Consider the following 16,563-nt stretch of genomic DNA (forward strand, 5'->3'; position numbering starts at 1 on the left):
AACATGTATAATCAAGGTAATTCTGACAGGCCATTGTTTGATGTCGAACATTGCCGAAGGCTAGCACTAATCCGTTACGTAAGATTGTTGTGGCTAGAATTGAAAAACCGGACATCGGAGTTGCGAAGTCACAGACAGCTAATTATCACCTAGGTGTCAAAATGTTTCCAAGATCAAAAGAAATTGCCTGAAGAAGTGGGAGTGTCCTAACTTCTTTCCCCTGCAAACAGACAGACAGGTTGAACTGGCTGTTAAGACGATTGGACAGCGCCACCCAATCAGAATCGAGATGGGGGGAGACCTTGATTTGGGTAGAATGATATCCCCGCGCTTCCCGGCAAGAGTTAGTTCGCTGAGAGAAATTACCCAGAGAAGAGGTTAGTGTAACTCCGAATAGCCATTCATTATTGGCGGGAAAATCTTAGAGCGGGAAATTCTAAGTACAGAAAGCTTCAAAAGGTCAGTAGATATTTGTTCGGTCTTTGTGGAATGCGACTGCATTTTAATTGTAGGTCGTATGTATACTTTATTATTACTAGAATCGTAGTACGAAGAATTACTGTTTTGTTAATATGTTTGCATATTTTGAAGAAATGAGTTGATATTTGTAAAGAATTATATAGCTTGCTAGCCGTCATAAGAGTTAATATTGTACTTTGCTATGTGGGTATTTTATAGTAGACTAACACATATGTTCATATGATTATAGATTTTGCCATTGTTGAATATTCGTAATGTACAGACATGCGTCTGATTGTTGTCAGATTGTAGTACGATGAGATTAAATATATGTGTATATACTGACGTGATGCAATGTATTGATGTCTGTATAACAATTCGCTGATACCGTGTTATTACGCCATTGTTTACCCTGCAAGAAGTGTGTGGGAATTTTGATGTGTATGCATGTGTGACCGAAACAGTGACAGCTATCTGATGATTAATTGTCGCTATAGTGTGAGGTGAGATTCGATAAAACATATGTTAACGCCTTGTGGTTTTTCACAGGAAGCTTTGAGGGACAGACCAGTTAAAGTTTGGTCCCATTGTCTCAGATAGAGAGACGGAGGAAAGGAGGGAAGGAGAAAAAGGTGGAGTTGAAATCTGAGAGCGAAATTGGAGGAGGAGATAATAGAGAGGGAAAGGAGAGGAAAGGAGAAGTTGAAGTCTGGAAGCGAAGTTGGAGGAGGAGACAATAGAGAGGGAAACAGAGACAAAGAAGGAGTTAGAGGAACGGAAAGAAGGAAGAATCAGCGGGAAGAAATAGATGAGTAGATGCAAGGACAGGGGGAAAATCTAACACACTGTAAATCACGGGATGAATTAGGCTGTCACTTGGTCGAGGGAAAGACGAGTGATTGGAAGTTATCGTTTTAAATTATCAAATTTATTAAATTGTTATTGATTGAATTTCATCTTCGTGTTCTCTATAATTTAACCGTCGGCACTGCTGACTGGGGGCTCAGAGCTGTAAATCTACATCATCACAAATTTAACTTTCTAACCTAACAAGCCAGGGTGGAACTTTCATCATAATTTAATTAAATTATATTGGAAGAACCCCACCCCAATATGTCAAAATGCCACACAATGAAACAAGTTAAACACTATTAAAAAATCTAAGGACAAGAGCCCCATATTAGGATAATATGTGGTGTTAGCAAGTGCATAAAAGCAATGTTTGATCTAGCTTGGACCATATGTGGTGTTAGCGAGTGAATATATACAAAGTTTCCTCTAGATCTGACTGAAACAGAATATCAAAACGTTTTTCATTCTCTTGTCATTACCTGTCCAACAATAATGTAATTTGAATATTATCAAACGGCAATGAAATTCATATATATATATATATATATGCAATAAACTGACAACGAACAGTGCAAAACTAGTATACAGCTAGCCTGAGTGCCTCTGATTCTTTAATGAGTCTTTTTCAAAGGCACATACAAAACGTAGACAAGACAAACAAATAAAACAACACAAAAAAATGGTTATGTTTGCGAAACTTTACATGGATGTTTCTACAGGAATTCAACCTTTTAACTCTATTATGTGTCAACTACTGTAGTTTATTTCAGCTTGTTTCTGATACTGGAGAATATTTGTATTGACCTAGAAACTGATAAGCCATAATGACATCTGTTATTTTACGTAAATTTATGTAAGCACAGATTATATCCTGGATATTTCATGATAGTAGTCATAGGCTATTAAGCAACTTTTCGTTCCTGGTTTGGGGACTCCAGTTCATAGATGTGACTGGATTACAAAGAAGCTGTACAGAAGCCAGGTTGCAGAACACGTCTCCTGCCCTGGCCACACTTTCAGTGATATAACATTTATTGCAATTGACCACAACCCCAACTGGAGTCCCAAAACCAGGAAAGAAAATGAATCTTACTAGATACACCACCTTAGAACATTGAAACCGAGCGGTTTAAACCAAGAAGACTAGAAAAAGACAATCACGCACAATAGAATTATTTTTCGCAGCCAGCACATTTTCTTTTAAATCTCTAAATTTGATTATTACAGAAGTAATTATACATCATTTACTTGACGAAGTTAACATGTTGAATGGTTATACTGCAACTACATCATGCATGACTCGGTTAGGTCATCCCTGCAATGGGAGTTACTGTTGCTAAGATAAATTTATTAAATTAAGAAACAAATAATGCCACAGTCATCCAGCCAATATAAAATTGCAATTTTGCTCTTCTGCTGTTAGTCTGAAGTTTTCTAACAGGAGTAAAGCTTTAGAAAACAGTAATCCTTCTTTTTTTATAATCACTTTTATAATTGATAGTTTCATTATCATACTGTTACCATACTAGAGGAATTCCAGTATAATAAAGTCTTATATTTAAGATGACATTAAAAATGTCTTTGATTTTCTTGACCTTACAAATAATCACTGGCATTAACCAGTTACTGTAGTAGATTCGTGCCAACAGACCACAAAACCTGTCACAGCATGGTTTTCTTGTGTTGTGAATTGTAAGTTATCCTTTCTAACTGTGGTATTATTGTTTTTGCATCATGATTGTTTTATTGCCTCTTTGCGTCTAAGAGGAAAAAAAGAATAGAAATAAAGGGACTATACAGACGTGTGTGACAATGATACTTAACGCCTAATCTAAAGCAGACTGATATAAAATCCAGTTCAGGCTAAAATATATTTATCTGCATACATAGGACAGTAATTAAACAAAGAAAATTCAAATATGTGTCACCAACCACACCATTTTCAAAGAGCCCAATCCATTGTTTCTGTTTTCTAAGGACATACTTGTAAAGACTTCAGTAATGAATAATACTGAATTCTGCTGTTAAACTTGTTAATGTGCAGAAAAGGCATGTTATTCTAGCAAGCAATTATTGGTCAAAACAGCACTTTATGTGCAAAAAGTTCTTAATATGTTGAAACAAACTATGTAGTAAAGTACATTCCATGGGCAACTTCAAGATCAACAATCCGAAAGAATACTGCTTGAAGCTACAGTACCTGAGTTGGTACAGGGTTGGACTTGTATTTCAGATATTATTCAATGCCGGCAATGAAAACACACCAAGATGTTCTCGGCATGGTGCGGCAAGCATCGTTAAAAACCAGCCAGCGGAGTTTAGTGAGACAAACTTGTTAATTGGTAATCTTATGAAAATGATTTGGAAATAAAAAATGAAAAAAGTAATTATTATATTTTCCATTTCCGTCTTTAAAGCATAAGAAAGGAAAAATGAGCGGACATAAAGGACAGTGCAACTTTCTAAGATCCGTTGTTTTCAAATTATGGCATAAAAATATCCCACAAAAAAGGGTGTTTGGAAAAAAAGAAAAATAGTCGATTGGAATTGAAAATCAAATGAAAACTTACTGCTTTAGACCAGAATTCAATGTTTAGATTTTTTGGGTAGGTGGTATGTATTATGTGTGACCCGACTTTGGCATCTTATACCACACAGAAAACTAATAACTAAGTAACAAATATAGTATACTCTTGTCGCATACTTCTTGTGGCCCATTGATACAAGCACATATTTATGCCAGGTATTATTGATTGGAGAATCCTTATTACAATAAGCCACATCTACATAAAGTTAGCGTTTTTAATTGCTTTCTTTGGTGTTTTTGTACAAGTGCACTTAACCTCTACACCAATCAAAATATAATTACAGCATCCCTTATCGGACTTTAACTATGTTCCACATTTAAAAGACTTAATCTGCTGGTAAGGATATTTCATAATAAAATGATATTATTTTATATAATACACGATTCAAGTTAAATATTTCTTCCCAAATACAATGTATAGATTCATTCCAGTCATTCCCTTAAATGCATGATTTGTGTCGCCCTAGCATGTATATACTTGTACATGCCTGGTACAGGTCCTCATATTTTAAAATGGCTCCATTTGGAAACAAAAGTTTATTTTCGGGAATCCATTAGATTTTGTGTATACAATATTTTGCCATGCAACAATCATTGCTTTTTTAATAATCTGCACCAAATATCAGGATGATACAATTTATAAAGAAGTTAATGGCATAATTAAACTAAACTTTACAATGGAATGTGTTCTAGTATTTTTGTTCTAATTAGAAATAAGATGATGTAAATAAATATGATATTGATATTGTGGCATATTTTCACTCTACCATTGTGCAATGATATAGGAGTACATAAGACTGCAGATGCAACTCACCAATTAGAAATGAATAAATAATATTTTCTCAGGGCAAATTCAGCCTAATGATACACATCAAACTTCAGTGAACGTCATTTTTTGATCCAGTGTAAAGCAGTACCCCTAAATGATCAGGTACATTTACTTACGTAACATCATGTTCATTATGAATGTGAGCACTTACCGCAAACTGAAAGGAAAGAAAACATACAATTAGTAATGTAACATTATTCAGACGCATGATAATTAGAGCTGTTTCATATCTTGTAGCGAATTCATGCTCTTTCATCACACAGATCAAAATCACATTACATGAAGGCTATGGTTTGCAACAATAATAGTAATATAGTAATATAACTTTTAATATAACAGGGTGGCCGAGTGGTCTAAAGCGCTCTCCGTTATGGATCACTGCCATCTCACCTCTTTCTGTGTAGGTTCGAATCTAGGATTCGGCCAGTGTGGGTATGTGAGAAAGCTTGCCAGTAGCTTCTTGTGGGTTGGTCGTTCTTCCTGGGGGGTTTCCAGGTTTTTCCTCTACCATTAATACTGGCTGCCATGCATAGTCTATCGTGTGCTGAAAAATGGCATTAAACCACACAACAACAACAACTTAATATAACAACTGAATAAAATTTTGTATTAGTTTCCAACATTTGGGATATCATGGTGATATTACTTGGGAACACTTATTCATTACTCACAAAATCTCTGTTTTTATATTCATCGTTTGGGGGTGTGAACAAAATGTTCACATACCTATTTATAATAATGCATTGCCTTTTTATTATTAAGTATTCTGAGAAAGCAGATTATGTAGTATTATTTCAGCTTAAATCATAACGAAGTCATTTGCCACAACAACTACAGATTATCAATGCTTGTCAGCATTCATGTGCCACAACATTCCATACTTTAACCACTTTCATGTTCACTTCACTAGACTGTAATTGAATTTCACTTCAGACTAAAACATTTGCGTGTGGATGACACAGCCCAAGCCATTATTCTTCCACACAAGAGCCTACATAGAACCATCTTGTTAGCCAATTAATGAGTAATGGACGAAATTCACTGAAAAGAAATCAACGATCATATCCAAACAATTTTAAATGCAATATCTCTAAGCCAGATTTGTTAAATTATACATTTATTTTAATAATCTTACTTGCCCTAAAAGTCTAGGCTTAACAATGGAAGAAATTATATTCTCGATTACTTAGATACAGGCACTAACTACAATAATACTGAAAACCATAAAAATATTGCTATGTATGAAATTCAAAACTTGTTGGGATTCAAAATGATACTGTCTTGAAACATGCAATTATTATATGGGATGAGGATATTAAATGTAATAAGGATATTATATGGGATAAGGATATTAAACAGGAAAAGGAGCAATAATAACATAATACAAGCTAAGTTCGGATGGAATGTTTCTGATGTACCACTATCTGGATGATCATAAATCAGACATATGTTTAATCAGATGCTACAAACAATGCATGCTCTTGGAAACCTGACATCTCTGGTTTTACCACTTGTCAAACAGGTAAACAGTATATCACTGGGCGAGATAATAAGGCTTTCAAACCAATCTGCTCAATAAATATGTATATCAAATTTATTTTACATACATACATACCTACATACATACATACAAATGTACATACGTATGTACATACATACATACATACACACACACACATATATATATTACATACATACATACATACATGCATACATACAATATATAGATAATAATGATAAATTAGTATGTTGTTTAAGAAAAAGATGTTTGTAAAGTTACCATTTTGTATCGGAATTTCCATATGTGATGTTTGTGTATGCAGAATATTTTTCAAACAGAAAGTATAATTTCAGTTCTTTCTTAAAATGAGACATGTTTTTTAATTCTTTCTTAAAGCAACGGTAGTATAACCATGTTAATCACATCATCAGATTGTTTTTTGTCAGGTGTGCTGATCAGAATTTTCAAAAGGATGTCCATCAATATTGTGGTACACAGATTGGAATAAAAACAGCACATCATTATTCTACTTCATTATGCAAATTGGTACCCAGAATCCATAGCATCAACCACATTGGAGCCGTACATATAGTCGAGGCACATGACATGTTCAGCAGATAGGAGTACCAAAAAATTCTCATGGATTCTAGGATAAATTTACTTCGAAATCTATGCAAGAAAATAGAAGGTTGTTATTGAAAACGCACTTGAGTATAACACCGCATGACCCCAAGTTTAATGGCTACGTCATCTAGTTCTGTATAATGTTGATAGTACATGTAAAATGGAACATACATTGTGAATGTGAATGGAAAATACGTGAAATGTTGCAACCGTATATCCCGAAGTAGGAAATGCTATGTAGGTGATCAAGTGGCGGCGCTTCTCCCTACTAAAGCAAACGCATGGTTAGTCCAACATTAATGGCCATATGAAGTCAAGAATGTCAGTGATGAGATGGACTATATAATGGATATGAACTGTACTAGTCTTTGAGAATATTTCATATCAATATTGTAAAGTATAAGTGGGACCCTAGCTAATGATAGGAAATGAGTGCTAATGTCGTCAAAGACGAGTCGGGTTGCAAGCTAAAAAGTAGATTCCAGCAGCAAAAATCTCCCACATTACCCAATGGGGGTGGAAAATGAAGTATCATTTAAGGTCGACATGTGTTCAGAGTTCTCTGAAGCTTAGTGCCGATAGATATTTTAAACAGATACCCATACATGTTTACACATGATAGGTAATGCAAGGTGAATAGAGCATAATGTAAGCTACTGTTCAATAAATATTACAAGGATTGGAATGAGAAAGCGATACCGGACCTGATGGAAAGCGAACTCTCAAACTTCATGTATTCGTCAACTGTGATGTTACTCAAAAAAGAAAATGACACAAGCTGTTTCTAAATATGGTTTTCTTAAAATCACTATTCTTGATGCAGAACCAGTGCCAAGGATAAGTGAAGCATTTTCTATTTTGACAAGGCAACAATATTGCGAAAATAAATCTCAAAAAAGAATATTTGTAGGTGGCCATCTATATTATTTTAATGTCGTACAACTAGATTTGGTAAGTTCAGACATTTTGTGCAAACATTTTATGTCCGAATCGCTGAAAGACGGAAAATGTAGATAGTGTTGTGCAAACAAGCATGCCTAGAAAGAGCATGCTAAGGATTTAATAAACTTGTATGACGTATTCTTCAAAGCCAATCTCACAGCGAGGACAAACAAATCCAGGATAATATGGAAGGTATTGAGAATCCAATAAGTTGGTCGGGGTAGTTGAAACACAAACCTGAAAAAATGGAAGCTACCGAACGCTACTGAATGCCGGAAACCAAGTAACAGATTCAAAGATTCATCGTACTTAGTAGAGTTTGCTACAATCTGGTATCAAGTTGTGCTGCAATAGCTATTTCATTAATGGTTATGAATTGAAAAGAGGAATCCAATAAAGTTACTTTTGGGTTCTTGCCAAGAAAGTTCTTTTGAAGCTCACAAAAGAAAGTTGATCCAGTTCACCAGTCATCCCACTCATAGAAAACATCATTCCTTTAGAGGACTGATGCCTCTGACACGAAATTAGGAGTTGTTTTGCTAAAGGAGCAAGAAAGTTTAAAATACCAGTCGCTTATGCTAGTTTTAAATACATTACTCACGAGTAGTAATACGGGGAAGAGGAAACATTCACACATATATTTTCAGAAAGAACTTGGTTCTTGAGATATGTATTTAAGCAAAGTGAAGGTCACCAAGGCAACACTGAAGCATAGGGTGGATAAGTTTTAGCTGCATTGCTTCGGAATCAATGCAGTCTGCTGGTCCAAAAATACAGGAACATATTATTTTAGCAAACGATGACTTTTAGATCTTCTTTTAATAATAATAATAATAATAATAATATTAAAACTGGTCTATGGCCAAAATGCTTCTGAAATAAATGTAATCAAACTTTACTAATTATGGGTCACTGAAAATGAAAATGATGCTTAAAATTGTTGATTGGCTCTAGTTTTATATATATAATAATAATAATAATAATAATAATAATAATAATGCTTTATTTATAGAGGGTGACTCATTAGTCAAGGACTATTCTCCCTTGAGGCCCTCTTAAGGACAGTATAACAATGCACATTATATGAAGATGGCAATAATTACTGTTTATTTTAACATGTTTAGTATTAAAATACTAAATTCCATTATCTGTTAGAAACACATACATGCTCATGATATCTTTTCTTAAATATTCTAATATTTTCAGCAGATTTTACATGTAGTGGAAGCTTATTCCACAGAACTGTACCAGAGTATTGAAAACTCTTTTTAAATTGCTCTGTTCTTGGTTTTGGTATTAGAATGTTTCCATGTGATATTGATCACAACTGGTATTGTGCTGAAAAAGGCCTGAATAAGTCTTGAAGATACTCTGGTGCAGTTCCATGTAGACATTTATATAAAAGAACTGCCTTGTGAAAATCTATCCTGTCATATATTGTGAACCATTTGAGTTCTGTAAATAATGCTTTTGAGGGATGATCAACAGATGCATCTAAAATTACACGTGCTGCTCGTTTCTGAAGTTTATAAATCCTGTCAAGCTCAGATTTGGCACAGTTTCCCCATACATTAGAACAATAATCCATTGTTGGAAGAATATATGACTTGTAGTATAGATTGCGAGTTTCCATAGGTAAATATTTCTTGATTCTGCTGAGAAGGGCAATTTTGGATGACAGTGTTTTACAAAGCTTATCAATATGGTCATTCCATAATAAATTATTATCTACAGACACACCTACAAGCCTTTCATGTTTGACATTTTCTGATGGATGATTATTTATTGCAAGAGACAGTTTTGGGTTCCCTGACTTGTGTAGCTTTTGTGATGTCCCCAAAATCATACATTTTGTTTTACCTTCATTAATTACCATCCTATTTTGTTGTGCCCAGTTTTGGACTCTGGTAAGGTCTGAGTTTAATTTCATTTGGATAACTTCAGTATCAGAACTAGATGTATACAAAGTTGCATCATCTGCAAACAAATCTGTGTTTGTGGATTCATTATTTAATGGTAGATCATTGATATAGATAAGGAAGAGGAGAGGGCCCAAAACTGAGCCTTGAGGGACTCCTGAATGAATAGTGCGAGTTTGAGAGCTAATATTGCCAATGCTTACTTGTTGAGACCTTTGGTTTAGGTATGATCTAAACCAGTTTAAAGAAGGATTGTCAAATCTGTAACAGTTCAACTTTTGCAGCAGAATTTCATGATCAACAAGATCAAAGGCTTTCTTGAAGTCAAGGAAAACAATCCCAGTCATATGTCCATTATCCATTTCCTTCAGCCAAAGATCAATTAATTTGGTAAGTTCTGTTTGGCACGAGTGGTACTTTCTAAATCCTGATTGAGCTTTATGAAATAGAGAGTATGTTTCGAAAAATTTATAGACCTGAATGGCTACATGCTTTTCAAATAGTTTTGACAATACAGGTAGAATTGATATTGGTCTGTAATTTCCTGGATCCTCCTTTTCTCCTTTCTTAAAGATAGGTGTAACCTTTGCACATTTCAATGTTTCTGGAAAATTACCACTCATTATACTTAAATTTATGATATGCGTTAGTGACTTTGTTATTACTGGTGCAGCAATTTTAAGAATTCGTGGACCAATACCATCCAATCTAGAGGATTTATTAATATTAACCTTAATTAGCATATCAAAAACATCACCTTCACTAACATTAGCTATTGAAAAATAATTTTCATCAGGAATTTTAGCTTTTATAAATAATAGAAGAGCATCAAGTTCAATTGGGATATTAGTCTGGTTCTGAATACTCTTACTGGAGATGCTTATGAAGAAATTGTTGAACATTTCCACAATGTCTTGTACAGATGTTGCTATATCATCATTTTGCTTAAGTCTAGGGGGAAGGCAACTGTTCTTGCGTGGGTTCAGCTCTTTTAGATGCTTCCACAATGTTTTGGTACTCTTACTTTCATTAATAGCCTGTTTATAGTAGTTCTCTTTTGCCTTATCTATCAGGTACTTAGTTTTATTTCTCCACTTTCTATAGCTTTTCATGTCTTTTTTCTTGTGGAAATTATCTCTTAGGTGCCTAGGCTCATTGATCTCAGGGGTAATCCACTTGGGTGTAATTTGGTGTTTAACCCTTTTTGTTTTAATTGGGGCATGCTTGTCTAAGGCTGCATTGAACATCTGATACCATTTGTCCAAGGCAGTGTTGACATCAGCTATAGTGCAGACTGATTGGAAAGGTTTGCAAACTAAATCATTTAAGAACATTTCCTCATCAAACTGTTTGAAGTCCCTGTATTGAATTTCAATGTGTTGGCCATTTTTAGATGATTTTGGAACATGTCTAGTTATACAGACTGGGTAGTGGTCACTTAGTGCATACACTGGTACCTTAATTTCACTTACGTTTTCAGGTTTATTAGTATAGACATGATCAATGATAGTAGCACTTTTATCCGTTACTCTAGTTGGGGTGTTAATTAATTGAGTAAAGTTGTAAGTTTCAAAGCTACTTATCCATGTTAATGGTGGAGTTTTCATATAGTCAATGTTAAAATCACCTAATATGATAATTTCTAAATCTTCCTTAAGTAATGCTTTTTGAATTTGAACCTCAAATCTATCAATCCAATCAGCTGTGGAACTAGGTGGCCTGTAAACCGAACATAAGAGTATTGGCTTTGATTGGGCAAGGGTTACTTCGATCCAGATGCTCTCTACCCCAATAGTCTCTAGATCAACACGTCTGTTATAACTAATGGAACTGTCTACATAGAGAAGAATACCCCCACCCCCCATGGATTCCCTATCTTTTCTTTCAAAGTTGAACCCCTGTATTTGGAGAGCCAAATCATCAGTATCGTCGGAAAGAAAGGTTTCACATAGACCTAGAATATTGACTGATCTAGTTTGCTGTAATATTAACTTTATCTCATTCAGTTTAGGGAGGATGTGTTGAATATTTAGGTTGATTACTTGCAGACCTCTTTTGAGGAGGCCAAATACATGACAATTTTGATCAGAGGATTGATCTTCAGACAAGGTAGTATGCCATATATTGTTTTTAGACTTGTCAGATTTCTTTACATTGCCTTGATTATTTACATAAACATATGAAGAAGATAACATACAAGATCCATCTGTTGTACCATGACCACATGTAGTGGATATTTGAAAATGTTCAATATGAGACTGATTTACATACATACAAGAAGACATTGACATATTAGACACTTGGGGGGCCTCAGAGGGAGAAGTAACTTGAACAGTATCACACAGTTGTTTACATGTTAACAAGTTGCACTTTGTACACAAATCAGATAGTGCCTGAAACCTGTTTATAGAATTATAATTATTACATTGAAAAGTGTACACATATTCTAATGCATTTTGTTGCTGGATATGTGTTGCATAGGCCTGTACATCATAGCCTTCTACCTATTGGTATGTGCACAACTTTTGCTTATGTCCTAGTTCATTACAAAGATGGCAGCGAATCTGTTTTCCATGCAGACACCGCTGTGTTACATGACCGTGCTCTCCACAATACAAGCAGTTGTCTGACTCATGCCTAACCCCTTTTATAAGTCTTATGTACTGGTCTATATTCCTAAAGAGCATGGCAGTACCTCTGTTGGACAAGTGGATTTGGTCTCGCTGGTACAATTGTTGGTTCACTAGATTGTCTTTGAAGAAGGTCCAGTATTGCGGAACAAAGAGTATTTGGAAATTTTCACACAACATACTTAGGGTGTCATTTAGTTGAGTCATAAGTGCATCCCTTCTTGGCGGTAGACCTGAGATGATTATTTTACACTCTGCGTTTTTGGACCTGATGGCATACAACAAACTTTCATAATCATCCTCAATGCCCTTCAAAGATTGGCCATTACTGTAATTATTGCCACCAATGAGAAGAATTACAGTATGATATGGTGACATATCCATTTCCAATATTTTTTCTGTAATAGTGTTAATAGTAGCACCTCTATGAGTTTTTACATCAGTTTTATTTAACCCTCTTGTTCTTACTCCTTTGATTATTGATGATCCTATGAGAAGAGATCTGTCTTTAACTATGTTGTTGATTTTGACCAGTGGGGGGTTCAGATGCATTGTTTGAACTTCTTGATTTCCATGACTAGACTGACTGAGAGTTTGGTGACTGCTGTATTTAGTATTTGTATTTAATTTAGCTCCTTGTTGTGGGTAATTGGAGGTTGTCTTTAGAACAGTTTCTTCAGTACCTGGATTTGATGTCGAATGAGACACATGATGGTCAGTGTTTACAGCATGTGCTTTAGTTAACTTTTGGCTCTGCCCATCTAATACCTGTAGAAGAGACTCATATTGTTTAATTGGTGTGGTTGCATCTGTTTGTGTGCATAATGATTTTTTTCTAATAGCTGGTTTTGGTATGGTCTGAGTGCCCTGACATGCTTTCTGGTCCTCTGACATGTTTGTGTATTGCGTTGTCTGGGTTTTCTTGCACACTTTTTTGGCACCTGGTTTATCCATTTGAACACTGTGTAGCCTCTTTGATTTTAGTGCAGAGAGTTCCTGTTCTAACCTTTCTACTTGGGCCTGGAGAATACCTATCACTACTAAGCACTGTATGGAGGTACAAGGCTGGTTATGGGTTCCATGGAACTCAAAGGAATTTGTTGCACCTCTCATAAACTGGGGTCCTGGAGTTTCAACCACATTGATAGCAATCTGGCTTATTTCATGTAAAGCTGTGTTACTGTTGACTGGATTTGGAAATCTGTGGGCTTCAGGGATGGGAGTTGAAGCCCTTGGCTGAGAGGTAATTGATTTCAATCTGGTGTTGTCTACCATTTGCTGACAAGTGCTGATAAAATAATTTACCCATTCTGTGTAGCCTGGCCCTTGTACATGAATTTTACCAGTTGTTATGTATAGAGTTACTGTGGCAGAATCTGTATCCATGGATTTATAGATCAGTCCATTGTGTGAGTGTCCCTGCTGGAAGTGTAGATTCTCATCCAAGAATTTCTTGATTGTTGGAATTTTGTTGGAGTCAGCTGTGATTGTTATACTCTGCATATTATGTTGGATTTTAAGAAAGCTTGGAACTGAAGAGGAGTCAGCCATGTTGGATTTTGGTGTTACACAATCTTGGTAGGTTGAATCTATTTCAAGTGAATATTTCTCTGCAGTATTGAGTGTGTCTATATCCTTTGTATCATTTAAGAGATCATCTTGGGTATATATATGATACTGGGTCAGTATATATGACCCTTGACTTGGGAATGGCGGAACATAAGTGAGTTATAAAGGGAAGGGATCTCAATTTAAACCAGAAATGACTAAAATACGTCTCTGACTGGATCTATGAATAAATCTATGACCGGGTTTTGGACATTTCTTGTTTTTTAGGCAAAACAATGAATGATGCAATATGAAGTTGGCACTGCATCATACATAACATGAACTGCATCATTTTATTCTGAGAAGTCATGGATGACACAATCAGCTCTAGAAATCATACAGTGCCGTGCTCTCTTATTTGTAATTGTTCAAGTTTGAAAAGGGACACATCTCTGTTTACCAAAGAGATCAGAGATCCCTTGTACTTGTATGAATAATGGAGATAATTTCTCCTGTTTGTGGTGAAGTGACTTTTGCATCACAAAATGCAGTATAACCATTAAGGTTAAGAAAGTCTATCACCTTTATTTTGGCTGCAAAGCTGGAGATCAGGACAAGAGGTGTGCCCCATATATATGCTGCAACATTTGTGTAACAAATCATCGCCAGTGGTTCATTAGGAAAAGGAAATCTATATCTTTTTTATTGCCAATGAGTTGGAGAGAGCAAAAAGATCATATCAGCAATTGCTACTTCTGCATGCTGCCTCCAGTCGGGAAAGGTGTGTCAAAGAAGAAAAAGTAGACTGTGCATTATCCAAACATTACATGAGCTATACTCCTGGTGCACATGAATCGTTCTCCCATCCTCCTCATCTGAACCACATCTCATAACACAAGGTTTACTGAATGACCTTGTCAGGGATTTTAAACTATCAAAGAGTAAGGCAGAGCTGTTGGGCTCCAGACTACAGAAGTGGAATCTTCAGGAAGATTTTGTTACCACCCTTGTACATACATCAAGCTGGGTCTAATGAAGATCATTTTCAAGGCCATGAACAAAACACAAGCAGCTTTCATGTACCTCTGTGGATAATTTCCAAGGTTAAGTAAAGCTAAGATAAAGTTGGTCCTCAGATTCATGAACTTCTTTGAGATGATGCATTTGACCATGTACTGCATGGCAAGGAAAAGATGCCATGAAAAGGCTTCCAGTTCGTGGTAACAAATTTTCTCGGAAACAAAAAAGGCAAACAACTACAGGGAGTTGGAAAACCTCCTCAAGGCATAAAACTACAGGGAGTTGGTGGAAAACCTCCTCAAGGCATACAAAAGTCTTGGTTTAAACATATCACTAAACATACATCGTTTGCATTCTCATCAAGATTTTTTCCACCGAAATGCAAATCAGTGAGCAACAAGCACGGTCAGCAATTTAACCAGGACAATGCAACAATGGATAAACGCTAGCAGAGCACTGGATAAGGACTAAACTATTTACTTATATATACATAATAGTTTTTTGCCTTTTGGTTAATAATAAATTTTATTTATGTAACCCTTTTGCTCTTTTTTTCAGTGTTACATAAACAGGATGGGTGAAATATTATCATGTAAATCAACCATAAACACATCAAAAGACCTAGGTTTATAATATATGATTAAAACACTACTATCTATACAACAAGAACAGACATAAAATCTAAAATCTTCAAAATCTTGGAAACAGACTCCAATCAGTTGTTATAATTGTATATTTGAATTCAGCACATCAAAAGTCACAAATAAATAGCACATTTTACCTCTGAAGCAGACAACTTCTAAACAAATGTAGACCAGTGTAATAATAATAATTATCCATTGCATAAATGGTTTATTAGAAATTTGCATACGGGTGAAAAACTGATAAACGGCTATAAATTTGATAAGACTGCAATTGGTTTGTTAGAAGTTAGTTTTTAGGTCAAACTTCCATGAGCTTTCAATTGTGTTATCCAGTATCGCACTTAACATGTGCATTCAATGTTGGTCCATGCACTGTTCTTTTTAAGTGGAAGCATCTCAGTGAACTCTACCAAATGTCCCATCAAGTTATAGTATTTGGCGGCTTTCGAGTTCATTTGATTGCGAATGTGGCTTGTTTTATTATTTATCTGAGCTCTGAAATCAACCGTTCCACCAACATATTAAGTGGCACATATCTCACATATCAGAAGACAGACTAAACTGATTTGTATGTATACATCCTAGTTTCTAACTGATAGTGTAGCTAACTCCAGTTGTCAAACTTCTCATAACACTCAGTCTAGGTCACATGACTGGAAACTGCAACACATGTTCTTGCAGCGGTAGATGCCAGCATCAGTGGCACTGTCCAAAGTTACATTCACACACACTAAATGGTCTTTGAGATTGTTAGGTCTATGCAACCATTAGAACTTCTGCAAATATATATCTCAGACATTCAGCCAATTCAATATTCTCCGATTGCTACCAAATGATCTTCTGCATGTTTAGGACATCATGTGGAAAGTTATCACTAAGGGGACAGGTTTGTGGGTTTCTGTCAATTAGGTTTGATAATGGCCTCCTCAATGTGGCTCCTTCTGCATCATCTTATTCTAAGGTGATTTTTTAGCTCACAGTTAACAGGATTGGTACGAATGCAGATAC

Source organism: Sinohyriopsis cumingii, chromosome 14 (genome assembly GCF_028554795.1).
Source record: "Sinohyriopsis cumingii isolate HCF-2022 chromosome 14, ASM2855479v2, whole genome shotgun sequence".
Lineage (NCBI taxonomy): Eukaryota > Metazoa > Mollusca > Bivalvia > Unionida > Unionidae > Sinohyriopsis > Sinohyriopsis cumingii.